We start from the raw sequence: 14,734 nt of genomic DNA, 5'->3' as shown, positions 1-14,734 counted from the left end.
AGCGGCCTCGGAGGGAACGGGGAAAGCAATCGGGGCTCCCCTAGGACTCGGCGCGTGCAAATTGCACTAGTGTGCACCCCCTTGCATGTGCCGACTCCGACCTCTGGCCATGCCTCTGCCCTGCCCGGGACCGCCCCCACCCCGCCCCTTTTTTTAAGCCCTGGGATATACACATGTTCCGGGGCTTGTGCATGTCGCCGGGTCTATGCAAAATAGGCTCGGCGTGTGTAACCCCCCTGTGCGCGTAAGTCCAGCTGGATTTACACACGTAGGGCTTTTAAAATCTGCCCCTAACATTGTAACTGTCAGATACATTTTGACAATGTTTTATGTCAATATCTATACATGTTATAAATGCATAACACTATAGAGAGTTTAGAAGCTATGTGAATAATGAATGATTGACAAGGGCAATTGATAACTATATGTATGTTTTATTATGCCAGTTTTATTTTTTAAATAGTTTTGATATTCTTTGCCATTGTGTAATAGGGATGTGCATTTGTTTGCAACGAAATAGGAATTAAAGACGATATTTCCTATTTCGTTGCTTTTCGGGGGGGGGGCCGACGAAACAAAAAGAAAACCCATGAAATTTTGTGTGATTTTCTTATTGTTTTTTTTTGGGGGGGAGAAAGGGCACATTAAAAACAAAACAAAACCCCAAACCGACCCCAACCCTTCAAATTTAATTAATTGCAACCCCCCACCCTCCCGACCCCCAAGGCTTGCCTAACCCCCCCCCCCCCCCAAGACTTACAGAAAGTCCCTGGTGGTGCAGCGGGGCCCCGAGAGTGATCTCCCCCTCTTGGGCCATCAGCTGCCACTAATCAAAATGGCGCTGGTGGCCCTTTGCCCTTACCATGTGACAGGGGCTATTGGTGCCATTGGTCAACCCCTGTCACATGGTAGGAACAATGAAAGGCCCACACCATTTTTTTTTTAATTTAAATTTTATCTTTATTGATTTTCATTTCTTTTAAGTAATAACTCTTGCTTACAGAAAAAATAAAGGAGCTAGAGTTACATTTCCATATACACATATATTACATATATTCCTAGGTAAACTTCAAACATCTCCTATCACTCATACCCCTTTCTTTAAAGGAAATTTGGTAGGGGGGGACAGAATTTTCAGGAGTTTAAAAGGAAATATATCGTACATTAATATAGGCTCAATGTATCCTCCTACTCTCTATCTATATTATTAATCTTCATGGGTCAGATCTTATTAAGGAAGGGGTAGCTATGTTCCTTGCATATAAAAAAGACTTCAGTTGTTCCGGTAAGAAGAAAATAAATGATTCACTTTGTAGTCGAACTAAACATTTACAGGGATATCTTAAATAGAAACTATAACCTAAAGAAACAACTTGGGATTTCAGGGAGAGAAATTCCCTCCTTCTCTCTTGAGTCACTCGGGTGAAATCTGGGTATATTCTTATCTGTTGAGAAAGGAAGCTAGCAGAGATATTTTTAACATATCTCTGCATTATTTGACTAACATCGTGCTCAGACATAAGCGTTATTAACAAAGTGGCTTGTTCATACACTTCTTCTGAAGAGCTTTCCAGAAATGGTGTTAAGTTCTCTAAAACCTCCGAGTGTTTCTGTATATTTATCTTATTAGCTGGTAATGGCAAGAACACCAATTTATTAACCACAGGGATTTTCAAATCTTCAAACCTTAGAACTTCATTTAGATATTTTTTGAAAGTTATATAAGGATCTTTTCCTAGGACTTTAGGAAAGTTCAATAGGCATAGGTTCAGACGCCTATTGTAATTTTCCAGTTGTTCTAGCCTTCTGCTGGTATAACTAAATTCCTTAATTAATTTTATATCACAGTCCGAATTCTTTGTAGTTACAAATTCCACTTTTTCAACTTGAGACTTGAGCTCAACCACTTGTTGTTCCAACTTTTCTTCAAGCATATCAACTTTAGACTTTAATGCCCCAACTTTGTCCCTTCTTCCTTAAGGGATTGGCTTAGCCCAGCCACCAAGTCCCACAATGCATCCAGCATTACAACGGCAGGTTTGGATGGAATTTGAAAGGACTCACCCTCAGTTTCCGATAAGGCAAAGTCCTCACTCCCCATGACTGCTCCGGACAAATTTTCCATTCCTTCCTGCGTTCCATTGTCCCTGCCCAGCATTGATGAATATGAGAAACTGATGTGGATAAAAATGCTGTGTTAGAGGCAGAGGGAGGAGCTAAGATGGCAGCATAGCGAGGCCGTGTGGAGGAGTAGCTCTGTTTTTGCCTGTTGGTAACCCGAGTTTTTTTTTAGCTCGAAATGCCTCCCAAACATAAGGGAAAGGTGTGGGTTTACCCCTCAGAGTCTACCATCTCCTATTCAACATTTGGAGATTACTCAGTTCATGACCTCACCAGCGTTTAATCCAGGAGCTGAGGAGGCTGATGAGCGGAGCAGCTTGGGAGCGCCGCCGATGCTGGCAGAGGAGGCATCCTTGACTCCAGACCTTCAATAGTCACAGGCGCAGAGATTGAGCATCGAGAACCCCTCTGGGGCTCCAGGGGATGATGTCATTTCCGGGTCCAAAGCAGAGGGAGTCTCTCCTAGCATCTCACCACCAGCCCTGGGTCCTTCCTCAGCATTCCCCCTGTTGGGGTGACCAGTATAGGTCTTTTGGGTCCTGTTCTGAATGTCGGAGAGATGAACGTGGACCCTGCTGTTGGGCTATCAGTGACCACAATTGGAAATATCGTTAGCGGCGAGTCCTTTAATATTCCTTCTTGTCCAGCGGTGGAGATATTGGATGCCCTGTGGGATCTTGTGGCTGGTTTCAGGACTACACTAAAAACTTTGAATGTAAAGATGGATAATTCTGTTTCTAAATTTCAGCAGAACGTTTTGGAAATACAAACCCAGGTTAATCTGATGTCAACTAGAGTATCTGCTATTGAAGAAAATGAAAAGAAAGTTCAAGAATTTAATGTAGCCACAGTGAAAGACTGAGAGGTCCTTGCAAGACATATAGAACATTTGGAGAATAATGCTAGACACCTCGATCTGCATTTTCTCAGTTTCCCAAGAGTGGCTGGGGAAATTCCTTTTACAACATTGAAGACATTTTTGCAAGAAGCTTCGGGATTTACAAGTGAAAATCTACCATCAATAAACACTTGTTTTTTTTCCTAAACCTAAAGCTTCTAGAATGGCAGTAAACACTTCATTTCAAAATGATCTGTCTAATTTTCTTGAGAATTCTGCAATGGAGGTTATTGATAGAGGAACATTATTAGTCTCTTTTATTTCCTCATGTGATTTAAACACAGTAATGAAAAATTACTTCAAGAAGTATCCTGTTAATTATTATGCCTTACCAGTAAAAAGTTTTCCTGATTTAGCTTCAACTACTCAAATTCGGCAAAAAGGATTTTTAACCATTCGCCAAGATATTGTTGCTTTAGGCTTTTCTTTCTTACTCTGCTTTTCTTGCAAATGCATAATTAGAAAAGGAGATGAGTGCTTTATCTTTTTCTCTCCAGAACAGTTAAAATTATTTGTTGAGTTGAGGAAACCAATCACTTCTTTCCCGGTGCCTCCATGAAGAAAAATTAGTAGCGCTGGATGTCTATGTTATGCCTTTTCCTTTTGAGTATCTTTTTAATTTTTCCTCTATAGATCTCTTCCCTCATTTTCTGGGAAGTGGATTCGATATTGTATCTTGAAAACATTTTTTACTTTGTCAGACGTTAGTTGTGAATATCCACACATTTCTGTTACAAACTATTGTTATGTTTGTAAAGTTAAAATTCTATAAATAAAGAGTTAAAAAAATGCTGTGTTAATATTCTTTTTAGTTGTTAACTGAAAAGTATAAATAAACTTTTTCAGGCTGACCTCATTGTGAACATTTGCTGCATAAATTGATAGATTCTGAGAGTTAATGAGCTTTTGAAGTTCTACAGCCAAGTACTTAGCTCAGATTTTGGTCCGAGAGTGACCGTGCAATTTAAGTGCCTGGCCCGCACCATTTTTTAAGATGGCGCCGGCCATCCATTGCTCCTACCATGTGACAGAGGCCGGCCAATGGCACCGATAGCCCTGTCACATGGTAAGGGCAAAGGGCCATCGGCGCCATTTTGATTACTGGCAGCCAATGGCCCGAAAGGGGGAGATTGCTCCCGGGACCACGCTGGACCACCAGGGACTTTCGGTAAGTCTTTGGGGGGGTCGGGCAAGATTTGGGGGGTTGGAAGGGTGGGGGGTTGCAATTAATTACATTTGAAGGGTTGGGGTGGGTTTGGATTTTTTTTTTCTAAATCTGAAGGGTTCAGGCATTGTTTTGGGGGGCAGGTGAAATAAAATCGGCCCGAACCACTGGAAAATGAAATTTCTCATGGCAGGCCGATAACAAAGGCTGAACCAAAAGGTTCGGCTGAATCACATCTCTACCCTCTTATGGTATTTTTAACCCCTGGTCACATTGGCTTGTGAGTGCAATGCAAGTTGAGCTTCATGACAGTATTGATTTTGACCCAGGGAATTGACAAGGAAGACATTAATGTATATGAGGGTTTCTTAGAGCTCTTGGCAGAGACAGTATCTTGTAGAGTAGCAGGCCAATAGTGAGTTCTGTCATGAAAGCAAGAAATACGAGCAGGAACTTTAGTGAACTAACCTCCAGCCTCTTCCTGACTAGCATGCAGCTGGTCTAGCCCCTCTTCGTCTTTCCTGTACAAGTCCCAGGCTTTCTTCTTGAGGTCCTCAAACTATACAAATAAAAAAGAATACAATGCTCTTAGTTCAATGTGACTGGTTCTGTGTCCTCTTCAATAGTATGATTCTATTTTTTCAAATGAAGCCTTGACGCTGTTTCATAACTCTCACTTTGTAGATCAACATGTGATATCCTGCCACCTGTCCAGAAAATATACCTAACCAAGGACAATTCCAGATCAGTCAAGGTACCCTATTTCAAAAGGAGGAATATAGGCCAGTTCAAACTTCTAGACAACCCCATTCTGATGCATTATGGACCCATAATTACTATACAGCTTTGGGGTGTAAGTTTAAAACCAGGGCTGGTCAAAAATTCTCCCTCCTGGAACTGGAACATTGTCAGCTATGCAATACAGACCAGCACCAAAAACCTGAAAATGTCGCTGATATTATCTTTCCCTTCTGTATCTTTACTTGATTTATGACCTTTTTCTAATTTTGTCCCTTCTTTTCCTACCCTTTAATTTTACTCTTTCTGTATAATACTTCAGCAACGCATGTACAATTATCATGCCAATAAAGTTATATGAATCTGATTCTGAATCAAAATATGCCTATTGTACGGGTGGCCAATTCTGGTCCTAGAGAGCCACAAGCAAGCCAGGTGTTCAGGGTATCTACAATGAATGTGTTTGAGATAGATTTGCATGCACTGTTTCCATTGTATATAAATGTATCTCATGTATATTCATTGTGGATTTCTTGAAAACCTGGCTTGTTTGTGACTCTTGAGGAGTTGGCCACCCCAGTCTATTGGAGCTTGCCCTACCAGAAGCCCAAAGTGCTCTCCTAGACTCCCAACCTCTCCCCACCTCAAAAGCTCCTATATAACCACCTACAGAATGTTAGGAATTATTAGGAAGGGACTGGTTAATAAAACGGAAAATGACATAATGCCTCTGTATCGTTCCACGGTGAGACCGCACCTTGAATACTGTGTACAATTCTGGTCACCGCATCTCAAAAAAAGATATAGTTGCGATGGAGAAGATACAGAGAAGGACAAAATGATAAAGGGGATGGAACAGCTCCCCTATGAGGAAAGGCTGAAGAGGTTAGGGCTGTTCAGCTTGGAGAAGAGAGGCTGAGGGGGGATATGATAGAGGTCTTTAAGATCATGAGAGGTCTTGAACGAGTAGATGTGAATTGGTTATTTACACTTCCGAATAATAGAAGGACTAGGGGGCATTCCATGAAGTTATCAAGTAGCACGTTTAAGACTAATCGGAGAAAACTGTTTTTCACTCAAGGCACAATAAAGCTCTGGAATTTGTTGCCAGAGGATGTGGTTAGTGCAGTTAGTGTAGCTGGGGTCAAAAAAGGTTTGGATAAGTTCTTGGAGGAGAAGTCCTTTAATGGCTATTAATCAAGTTTACTTAGGGAATAGCCACTGCTATTAATTGCATCAGTAGCATGGGATCTTCTTAGTGTTTGGGTAATTGCCAGGTTCTTATGGCCTGGATTGGCCACTGTTGGAAACAGGATTCTGGGCTTGATGGACCCTTGGTCTGACCCAGCATGGCAATTTCTTATGTTCTTATGTTCTTACCTTTCCTCATCCAACAACCACCCTCACAAACCTCCCCATCCTCTCCCTACCCAAAATAGGCTTCTAAGACCCCCTACACCCCCAAGCACTTTTACCCCCTCCCACTTTCCTAGTTCCTACAATGTCATCTCGTGGGGAGCGGAAGCTCCATGATTAAATTCAGCCTGCAGGCCCCGACCTTCCCTTCCCAGGCTTGCCACATACTGTGTTTTTTTTTCCTGACCCCAGGGATGGGGAATAGGACGGCTTCGCTCCTCACCATCAGGGATGCCAGCCTAGACACATCCCTGGTGGTGAAATTTGGCTGCCTTGCTAGGGTTGGGGCCATCTTGGAATGAGCTCTCCCCAGGAAAACAGGAAGTGTGCCTAGATGTGTATAAAAGCATAGTGCCTGCACACTTCTGGGTTTGCATAAACTTTCAAAATATGGGTGAATTTGCCCATGAAACTAAAACTTCCATGTGTACTTTTAGGGTTGTTGATACGCATATGTTAGAAGCTGAGAAGATGCATTCATGCAGATTCTATAATACTATGGTACATTTGCGCAGACCTATATATGCGGGGACCAAACAGAGTTCTTTGAAAGTTATTCTCTCTTTTTTTAGAGATCTCCAGTAGAAAGTTTTTTCAACACAGTCAACTTGACTGCTCTGAAAATATCCTTGTAAGGTTTACAATTTTAAGGAGTAAAATAAGTCTTTAAACTTATTTTCTTCTTATTTGCAAGTCTCTGGTCCCTTTCTGATCTTATTAGGATAGCAATAGTGTTCAGTTGTACTCATGATAGGATCCAACAGGAGTTAACAAGGTGGCCTGAAGAAAATCATCATACAGAGCAAGCACTGGGGAAAAAAAAGAGAAAAAATAACCTTTTACTTTTATTGAAAGACTAGGAGGCACTCCATGAAGTTAGCATGGGGCACATTTAAAACTAATCGGAGAAAGTTCTTTTTTACTCAACGCACAATTAAACTCTGGAATTTGTTGCCAGAGAATGTGGTTAGTGCAGTTAGTAATAGTATAGCTGTGTTTAAAAAAGGATTGGATAAGTTCTTGGAGGAGAAGTCCATTACCTGCTATTAAGTTCACTTAGGGGTAGATTTTTAAACAGCGCGAATAGGCCTACTTTTGTTTGTGCTCCAGGCGCAAACAAAAGTACGCTGGATTTTAGTAGATACGCGCGGAGCCGCGCGTATCTGCTAAAAACCTGGATCGGCGCGCGCAAGGCTATCGATTTTGTATAGCCGGCGCGCGTCGAGTCGCGCAGCCTACCCCCGTTCCCTCCGAGGCCGCTCCGATTTCGGAGCTGCCTCGGAGGGAATCCTCTAACGCCCTCCCCTCACCTTCCCCTCCCTTCCTCTACCTAACCCACCCGCCCGGCCCTGTCTAAACCCCCCCCTTACCTTTGTTGGGGGATTTACGCCTCCCGGAGGGAGACGTAAATCCCCGCGCGCCAGCGGGCCTCTTGCGCGCCGGGCCGCGACCTCGGGGCGGGTACGGAGGGCACAGCCACGCCCCCGGACCGCCCCGGGCCGTAGCCACGCCCCCAGGCCCGCCCCAGAACGCTCCCGACACGCCCCGAAAACGCCGCGTGGTTCGGGCCCGCCCCCCGACACACCCCCCGACACGCCCCCCTCGGAGAACCCCGGGACTTACGCGAGTCCCGGGGCTCTGCGCGCGCCGGTAGGCCTATGTAAAATAGGCTTACCGGCGCGCAGGGCCCTGCTCGCCTAAATCCGCCCGGATTTGGGCGGATTTAGGCGAGCAGGGCTCTGAAAATCCGCCCCTTAGAGAATAGCCACTGCCATTAGCAATGGTTACATGGAATAGACTTAGGGGTAGATTTTTAAACAGCGCAAATAGGCCTACTTTTGTTTGCGCTCCAGGCGCAAACAAAAGTACGCTGGATTTTAGTAGATACGCGCGGAGCCGCGCGTATCTGCTAAAAACCTGGATCGGCGCGCGCAAGGCTATTGATTTTGTATAGCCGGCGCGCGCCGAGCCGCGCAGCCTACCCCTGTTCCCTCCAAGGCCGCTCCGAAATCGGAGCGGCCTTGGAGGGAATCCTCTAATGCCCTCCCCTCACCTTCCCCTCCCTTCCTCTACCTAACCCACCCGCCCGGCCCTGTCTACACCTCCCCCTTACCTTTCTCTGGGGATTTACGCCTCCCGGAGGGAGAAGTAAATCCCCGCGCGCGAGTGGGCCTCCTGCGCGCCGGGCCGCGACCTGGGGGCGGGTACGGAGGGCGCGGCCACGCCCCCGCACCGCCCCGGGCCGTAGCCATGCCCCCGTACCCGCCCCCAAAACGCTGCCGACACGCCCCCGAAACGCCGCGACGACCAGGCCCGCCCCCGACACGCCCCCCTCGGAGAACCCCGGGACTTACGCGAGTTCCGGGGCTCTGCGCGCGCCGGTAGGCCTATGTAAAATAGGCTCATCGGCGCGCAGGGCCCTGCTCGCCTAAATCCGCCCGGTTTTGGGCGGATTTACGCGAGCAGCGTTCTTAAAATCCGCCCCTTAGTTTTTGGGTACTTGCCAGGTTCTTATGGCCTGGATTGGCCACTGTTGGAAACAGGATGCTGGGCTTGATGGACCCTTGGTCTGACCCAGTATGGCATTTTCTTATGTTCTTATGTTCTTATATTAAACACCAAACATCGGTGGGCTTCCATTTCAATCTAGCCATCTTAAAGCTTTGTGAAATTCTGCTCTAAGAAAACTGCCTCAATGTGCCTTTTTTCAGCTGTTCATTGTATTGATTAATGTTTTGAAAAATAATATATTTCAGTGTAAGTCTGTTTTACTGTGAGAGCTTCAATCAACTATTCTCCACTCCAGTTTAACATTTTACTGCTTTCCTCTTCTATAGCTTGTGCTTCTTTCTCACCTTGACTGACCCAGTTAAATCCAGGTTTGTCTATTTGAACCCACCTGGCATGGATTCTAGGGGCTCTACTCAAAGCGATGTTCAAGTTAAAGAATGGGATACGCATAAACAGTTACTGCGCTCGCATAAAACTATATATGGAATTTATTTTAAAAAGCAAAGAAACTGAGTTGAGTTACATCTTTCCGAGTCTTGACATTTAAAGGGAATCCATTGGGAAAGCATAATTCCTGATCTATCACCAGGTCAGTGGTGTGATTCTGGGCCTGCCTAACTCCTCAGTTTGCATCACACAGTATTTTGAGGCTTGCAGCCCTGTTTTTCCTATTAATATATGCAGGGCTACAGCTCATGATGGGAAAAGAAGGAAAAATAAGAGTGACCTGGGGGGGTCATACGGAAAGTGTGTTATCTTTTGTTCATGCTCATGTTTGCATTGAGTAAGGTATCTGTGGGTGAGCTGACATGATTGCTCACCGTCCCTGCTGTGGCAGAGGTCATTTCTTTCTGTCACCCCTCAATGTAAAAGAGGAAGAAGAAAAGGCTCCCCTTTACCTGTTCTCCTAGCCATCACTACATCTCCTACCATCTTTTTCTGTTTCACTGGCTTAATATAGACAAGCCATGCCCTCAACTTCTTTCCAATTCTTTCCAAGCCTTTCCGGCTGGAAATCAAAGATTGCAGCATTCATTCATATGTTACGTGAGCAGCAATTGGACCTGTTCCAGAATGGCCTCTCCCATGTTTAAGATTTAGGATAGCATGGCACGTTGAAACAAATCACCGTAACACTTCCTGTAAGTTTGTTAATTGTACTTACTTGGAAAACTGCAGAGAATCGATGCTCCAGTCAGTCAGCCCCAAGCATGAAGTCTTAGAAATGTCAGCCCCTTAGAGTGCAGTGAAAGATTCATATCACAGGGGCCGATGCGATAAGCTGCGCCCAGCCTAGTGCATGGGTATAGTTGCAGTTGGGCATGTGTTTTGGGCACACAAGAATAGCACCCAATGCAGTAAGGAGATTAGTGTGTCCAAAATGCATGCCCTAATAAATGCATTCCAATAGCGCCCAACGCTGTAAATTCTATGGTAATGAACACATTACCTATTACCACCCGATGCAGGAAAGTGCACCCTAAGATTGGGTGTCCAATGTGTATTTTTTCATGCCGGAAAATTAACAACAGCTCTGGAGCTGGAGTAAAGTTTATTGCACCTCCATAGCTAGAGACAAGGGCTCTTGAGAAACGTAGAAAAAATTGTTCCTCTGTGCTTCAAAACACATAGTAACATATTTGCACTTTACTGTTTTCCCTGGTCAAGTTGAAGTACAGGTTTTACAGCATATATATATATATATTTTTTTTCCATCTGATTTCCTTGTAAACAATTTAATAAGTCAAGGGAATGTTCAACCTGAGAAAAAAGTCAGGATTTTAATTGATATCCTCAAAATATATTTTCAATAATTAACATTTTGAATATTTAGGAATTATTAGGAAAGGAATGGTGATTAAAACGGAAAATGATAATGCCTCTGTATCGCTCCGTGGTGAGACCGCACCTTGAATACTGTGTACAATTCTGGTCGCCGCATCTCAAAAAAGATATAGTTGCACTGGAGAAGGTACAGGGAAGGGCAACCAAAATGATAAAGGGGATGGAACACCTCCCCTATGAGGAAAGACTGAGGAGGTTAGGGCTGTTCAGCTTGGAGAAGAGACAGCTGAGGAGGGATATGATAGAGGTGTTTAAAATCATGAGAGGTCTAAAACGGGTAAATGTGAATTGATTATTTACTCTTTCAGATAATAGAAGGACTAGGGGGCACTCCATGAAGTTAGCATGTGGCACATTTAAAACTAATTGGAGAAAGTTCTTTTTCACTCACTGCACAATTAAACTCTGGAATTTGTTGTCAGGGGATGTGGTTAGTGCAGTTAGTGTAGCAGGGTTTAAAAAAGGATTGGTTAAGTTATTGGAGGAGAAGTCCATCAACTGCTATTAATCATATTGTCTTAGAGAATATCCACTGCTATTACTGGCATCAGTAGCATGGGATCTTCTTGGTGTTTGGGTACTTGCCAAGTACTTGTAGTCTGGATTGACCACTGTTGAAACAAGATTCTGAGCTTGATGGACCCTCAGTCTGACCCAGTATGACATATCTTATGTTCTTAACCTGAAAATGTAATGAACGCACAATTTTGACACCCATGTGCCTGATGCAATAAACCTTTTGAGCGCTTTAATCACACATTACTCCCTCGTGCTCCCCTTTTCTTTGCCACTCTGATTCTGCTCTCATTTGAATATTGTATCAGATGTACAGGGGATGTGGTTGCATGCGCTTTAGGAAAACGGGTGCTCATATTGAGTGCCTGTTTTGGCGCGCGTTTCATTGCACTCCAAAATCATCTGTTTTCAGAATTTGTTGTTGTGCTTGAAGTTGTAGTTCTTTCTTGTGGTAAGAGTGAAAATTGTGGAGGTGTAAGTGTTCATAATATATCCAAACCCCCAATATGAAACATTCAGCTCTTTCACATGGAGCCAGATGATGAAGATAAGAATGGATTTTTCACTTGTTTAATGAGATGTAGACAGCATTCCTTAAATATACTAGAAGTTGGTGAAACACTCTGGCAGTGTAGGAATTCAGCAGCCATCTCTTGTGCTCATGTTTGAGCTGGATGGGTCAGGGTGTCTGCTGTCCGGACTGATGACGTTGCTCAGTGTTAGGATCTTTTTTTTTTCCTTTACTGCCTCAGTATGAACGGCACAAGACAGCAGACGCCCCTCTGTCTATTCACTGAGTCACCTTCAGGTTTCTTCATCTCACCTTTGTCTGCTTACTCAGCTCTAGTTAGCTGTTAAGGGGAAACACAAAAACCACGTGAGGCTCTGCTGCTGTAATTCTTTGGGAGTTACGGTATGAACCATCGTGTTTTGGCAGAGTCTGCAGAAATTGCTCGAGCAATTTCTCAGCTCCTGTGGTGCAACTTATAAATGAAAAGCGGAAGCGTCTGAGTTAAATGTAACAGGCTGGTACAGCCATGATAAAGGGGAAGCATTTCATTTCACTTCTTCCTTCTAACTAAAGCTCAGTTTATCAACTAATGGGAATAAAGAAAAGGGGGTTCTTTAATCGTTTTCGCTAGCTAAGCTTTATTTTTAGGATTTTGCTAACTCCCAATGGAATCTGTCAGAAAGGTAGGTAATCAGCTCTTTCTAAAACTAGAACAGTCAATAATGTTGCACGGATTAGTCATCCGACAAGAATAGCCCTGCCAGTCTGGTGCCGGTGAAGATGGTCATGTGATAGCTATAGGATGGATGTATGTTTCAGGTCTCAGAATGGGAGCACCTAGTTTACGCCTGATATGAGTAAACTCAGATTAAAGATTGGGTAACAAAGACAGCTGCCCACATTCCAATCTTCTGAGAGCTACCAGTTTCACAGCATCATTTTGGGACATGTTTACAGCATTTTGAATATTTATGAATGTAATCAGTTTTTAGAGGAAAGAAGCAACTGGTAAAAACTTTTTTTTTTTTTAATTTAATTTATCTGTCTGGTCACTGCAACCAGTACAGTCCCACCTGGATAAACTATGGGTTTTTAAAATCTTTATTTGGCCCCAGTGGCCAACACTGCTATAAAACATCCTTCCCAGTGTTTTAAGCCCGGGTAATCAGAGTTTGGCTCTGTGGTGTGGTGTGTGGAGTGGACCTTTTTTTAATTGTTTGTGGCTAAGTACAGGAGAGTTTGTTTATTTGCCCACTGCCAGCACACTTTCATTTCATTTTATTTTTAATATACTTTTTAAAATTTCCATTTGTGGGTGAGCACATGGGGCCAGGTGTCTCTCTCTAGGCCTCTGCTTTTTTTTTTAAACTTTATTTGCAGGTCGCTCCAGCCAGCACAGCAGCTGTTGGCTGAATTAACCATGTGGTCTGGTGGTTGCTTATCAGATGCACTAGAGGACTCAGCGCCGCTGGGCCTGGTCAGGAATAGCTGCTGTTGGACTGAAGCAGAAGGGACTGCAAGACTGATTCCAGAGACAGCGGAGTCAGGTGGATGTGGTCTGTATCAGCAGCACGTGTGATGGAATGACCGGTCAAGATACAGCCAGATATGGGATCCCGTCCCTCTTTTATCTCGTCACCAGTCACATAGAAACATAGAAATCACGGCAGAAAAAGGATCAAAATAGTCCATCCAGTCTGTCCAGCTAGATTCTTATGGTAGGATCTGCCATGCCATGCAGGGTACCCCCATGTTTCTCTTAAGGGTAGCAACTGCTGCTCCGTGCAGTTAGTCCCAAGCCTTATGATAACCCATAAAGATTTTACTGCTAGCAACATTTTTACTGGGTGATGAGCCTTTTTCCAGGGACCATTGGTTGCCCTGAGCAGCCTGGCCCTCACATCCCAGCCCAAGCTGAATACTCTGAACTGAGGTCAGAGGCCAGAGGCCAGGCCATTAGAGATGTGAATCGTGTGATCGATCGTCTTAACGATCGATTTTGGCTGGGGGGGGGGGGGGAGGGGGAGGGAATCGGATCGTCGTGGTTTTGTTTTCTTTTAAATCGTGTAAATCGTAAATCGGGGGAGGGCGGGAAAACCGGCACACTAAAACAACCCTAAAACCCACCCCGACCCTTTAAAATAAATCCCCCACCCTCCCGAACCCCCCCAAAATGTCTTAAATTACCTGGGGTCCAGTCGGGGGTCCCGGTGTGATCTTCCACTCTCGGGCCACGGGTGCGTTAATAGAAATGGCGCCGTATTGCAAAATGGCGCTGGCCGTATGGCCGGCGCCATTTTGCAATACGGCAATACGATTCGAGTGCAGGAGGTTGCTTCTGGACCCCCGCTGGACTTTTGGCAAGTCTTGTGGGGGTCAGGAGGCCCCCCCCAAGCTGGCCTAAAGACCCTGGGGGGTCCATCGGGGGTCCGGGAGCGATCTCCTGCGCTCGTGACGTCGGGGGACAGGAACCAAAATGGCGCCGGCGCTACCTTTGCCCTGTCATATGACAGGGCAAAGGTAGCGCCGGCGCCGTTTCTATTAACGCACCCGTGGCCCGAGAGTGGAAGATCACACCGGGACCCCCCCACTGGACCCCAGGTAATTTAAGACATTTTGGGGGGGGGGGGTCGGGAGGGTGGGGGATTTCTTTTAAAGGGTCGGGGTGGGTTTTAGGGTTGTTTTAGTGTGCCGGTTTTCCCGCCCTCCCCCTTCCCCTCCCCCCGATTTATGATTTTTGATGATAAATCGAGGGAATTCCTATTGTATATCGCCTCTAACAATTTTTGACGAGTTAAAATATATCGGACGATATTTTAAATTGTCAAAAAACGATTCACATCCCTACAGGCCATCATCTTCAGGTAGGTTCTCCTCCCCCACCGACCACATGGCTGGCATCATGTTATGTCCTTGGTTTCATGGCAGGGGCAATGGCCTCGGGGGTTTAATAAAAACTAAACAATGGCAAAATACATTCATTACATAAATCACTGCAAAATATTAGTACAAA

Source organism: Rhinatrema bivittatum, chromosome 1, assembly GCF_901001135.1.
Source record: "Rhinatrema bivittatum chromosome 1, aRhiBiv1.1, whole genome shotgun sequence".
Classification (NCBI taxonomy): Eukaryota; Metazoa; Chordata; class Amphibia; order Gymnophiona; family Rhinatrematidae; genus Rhinatrema; species Rhinatrema bivittatum.
The sequence above is the reverse complement of the archived record's forward strand: the minus strand, read 5'-3'. Positions refer to the sequence as shown.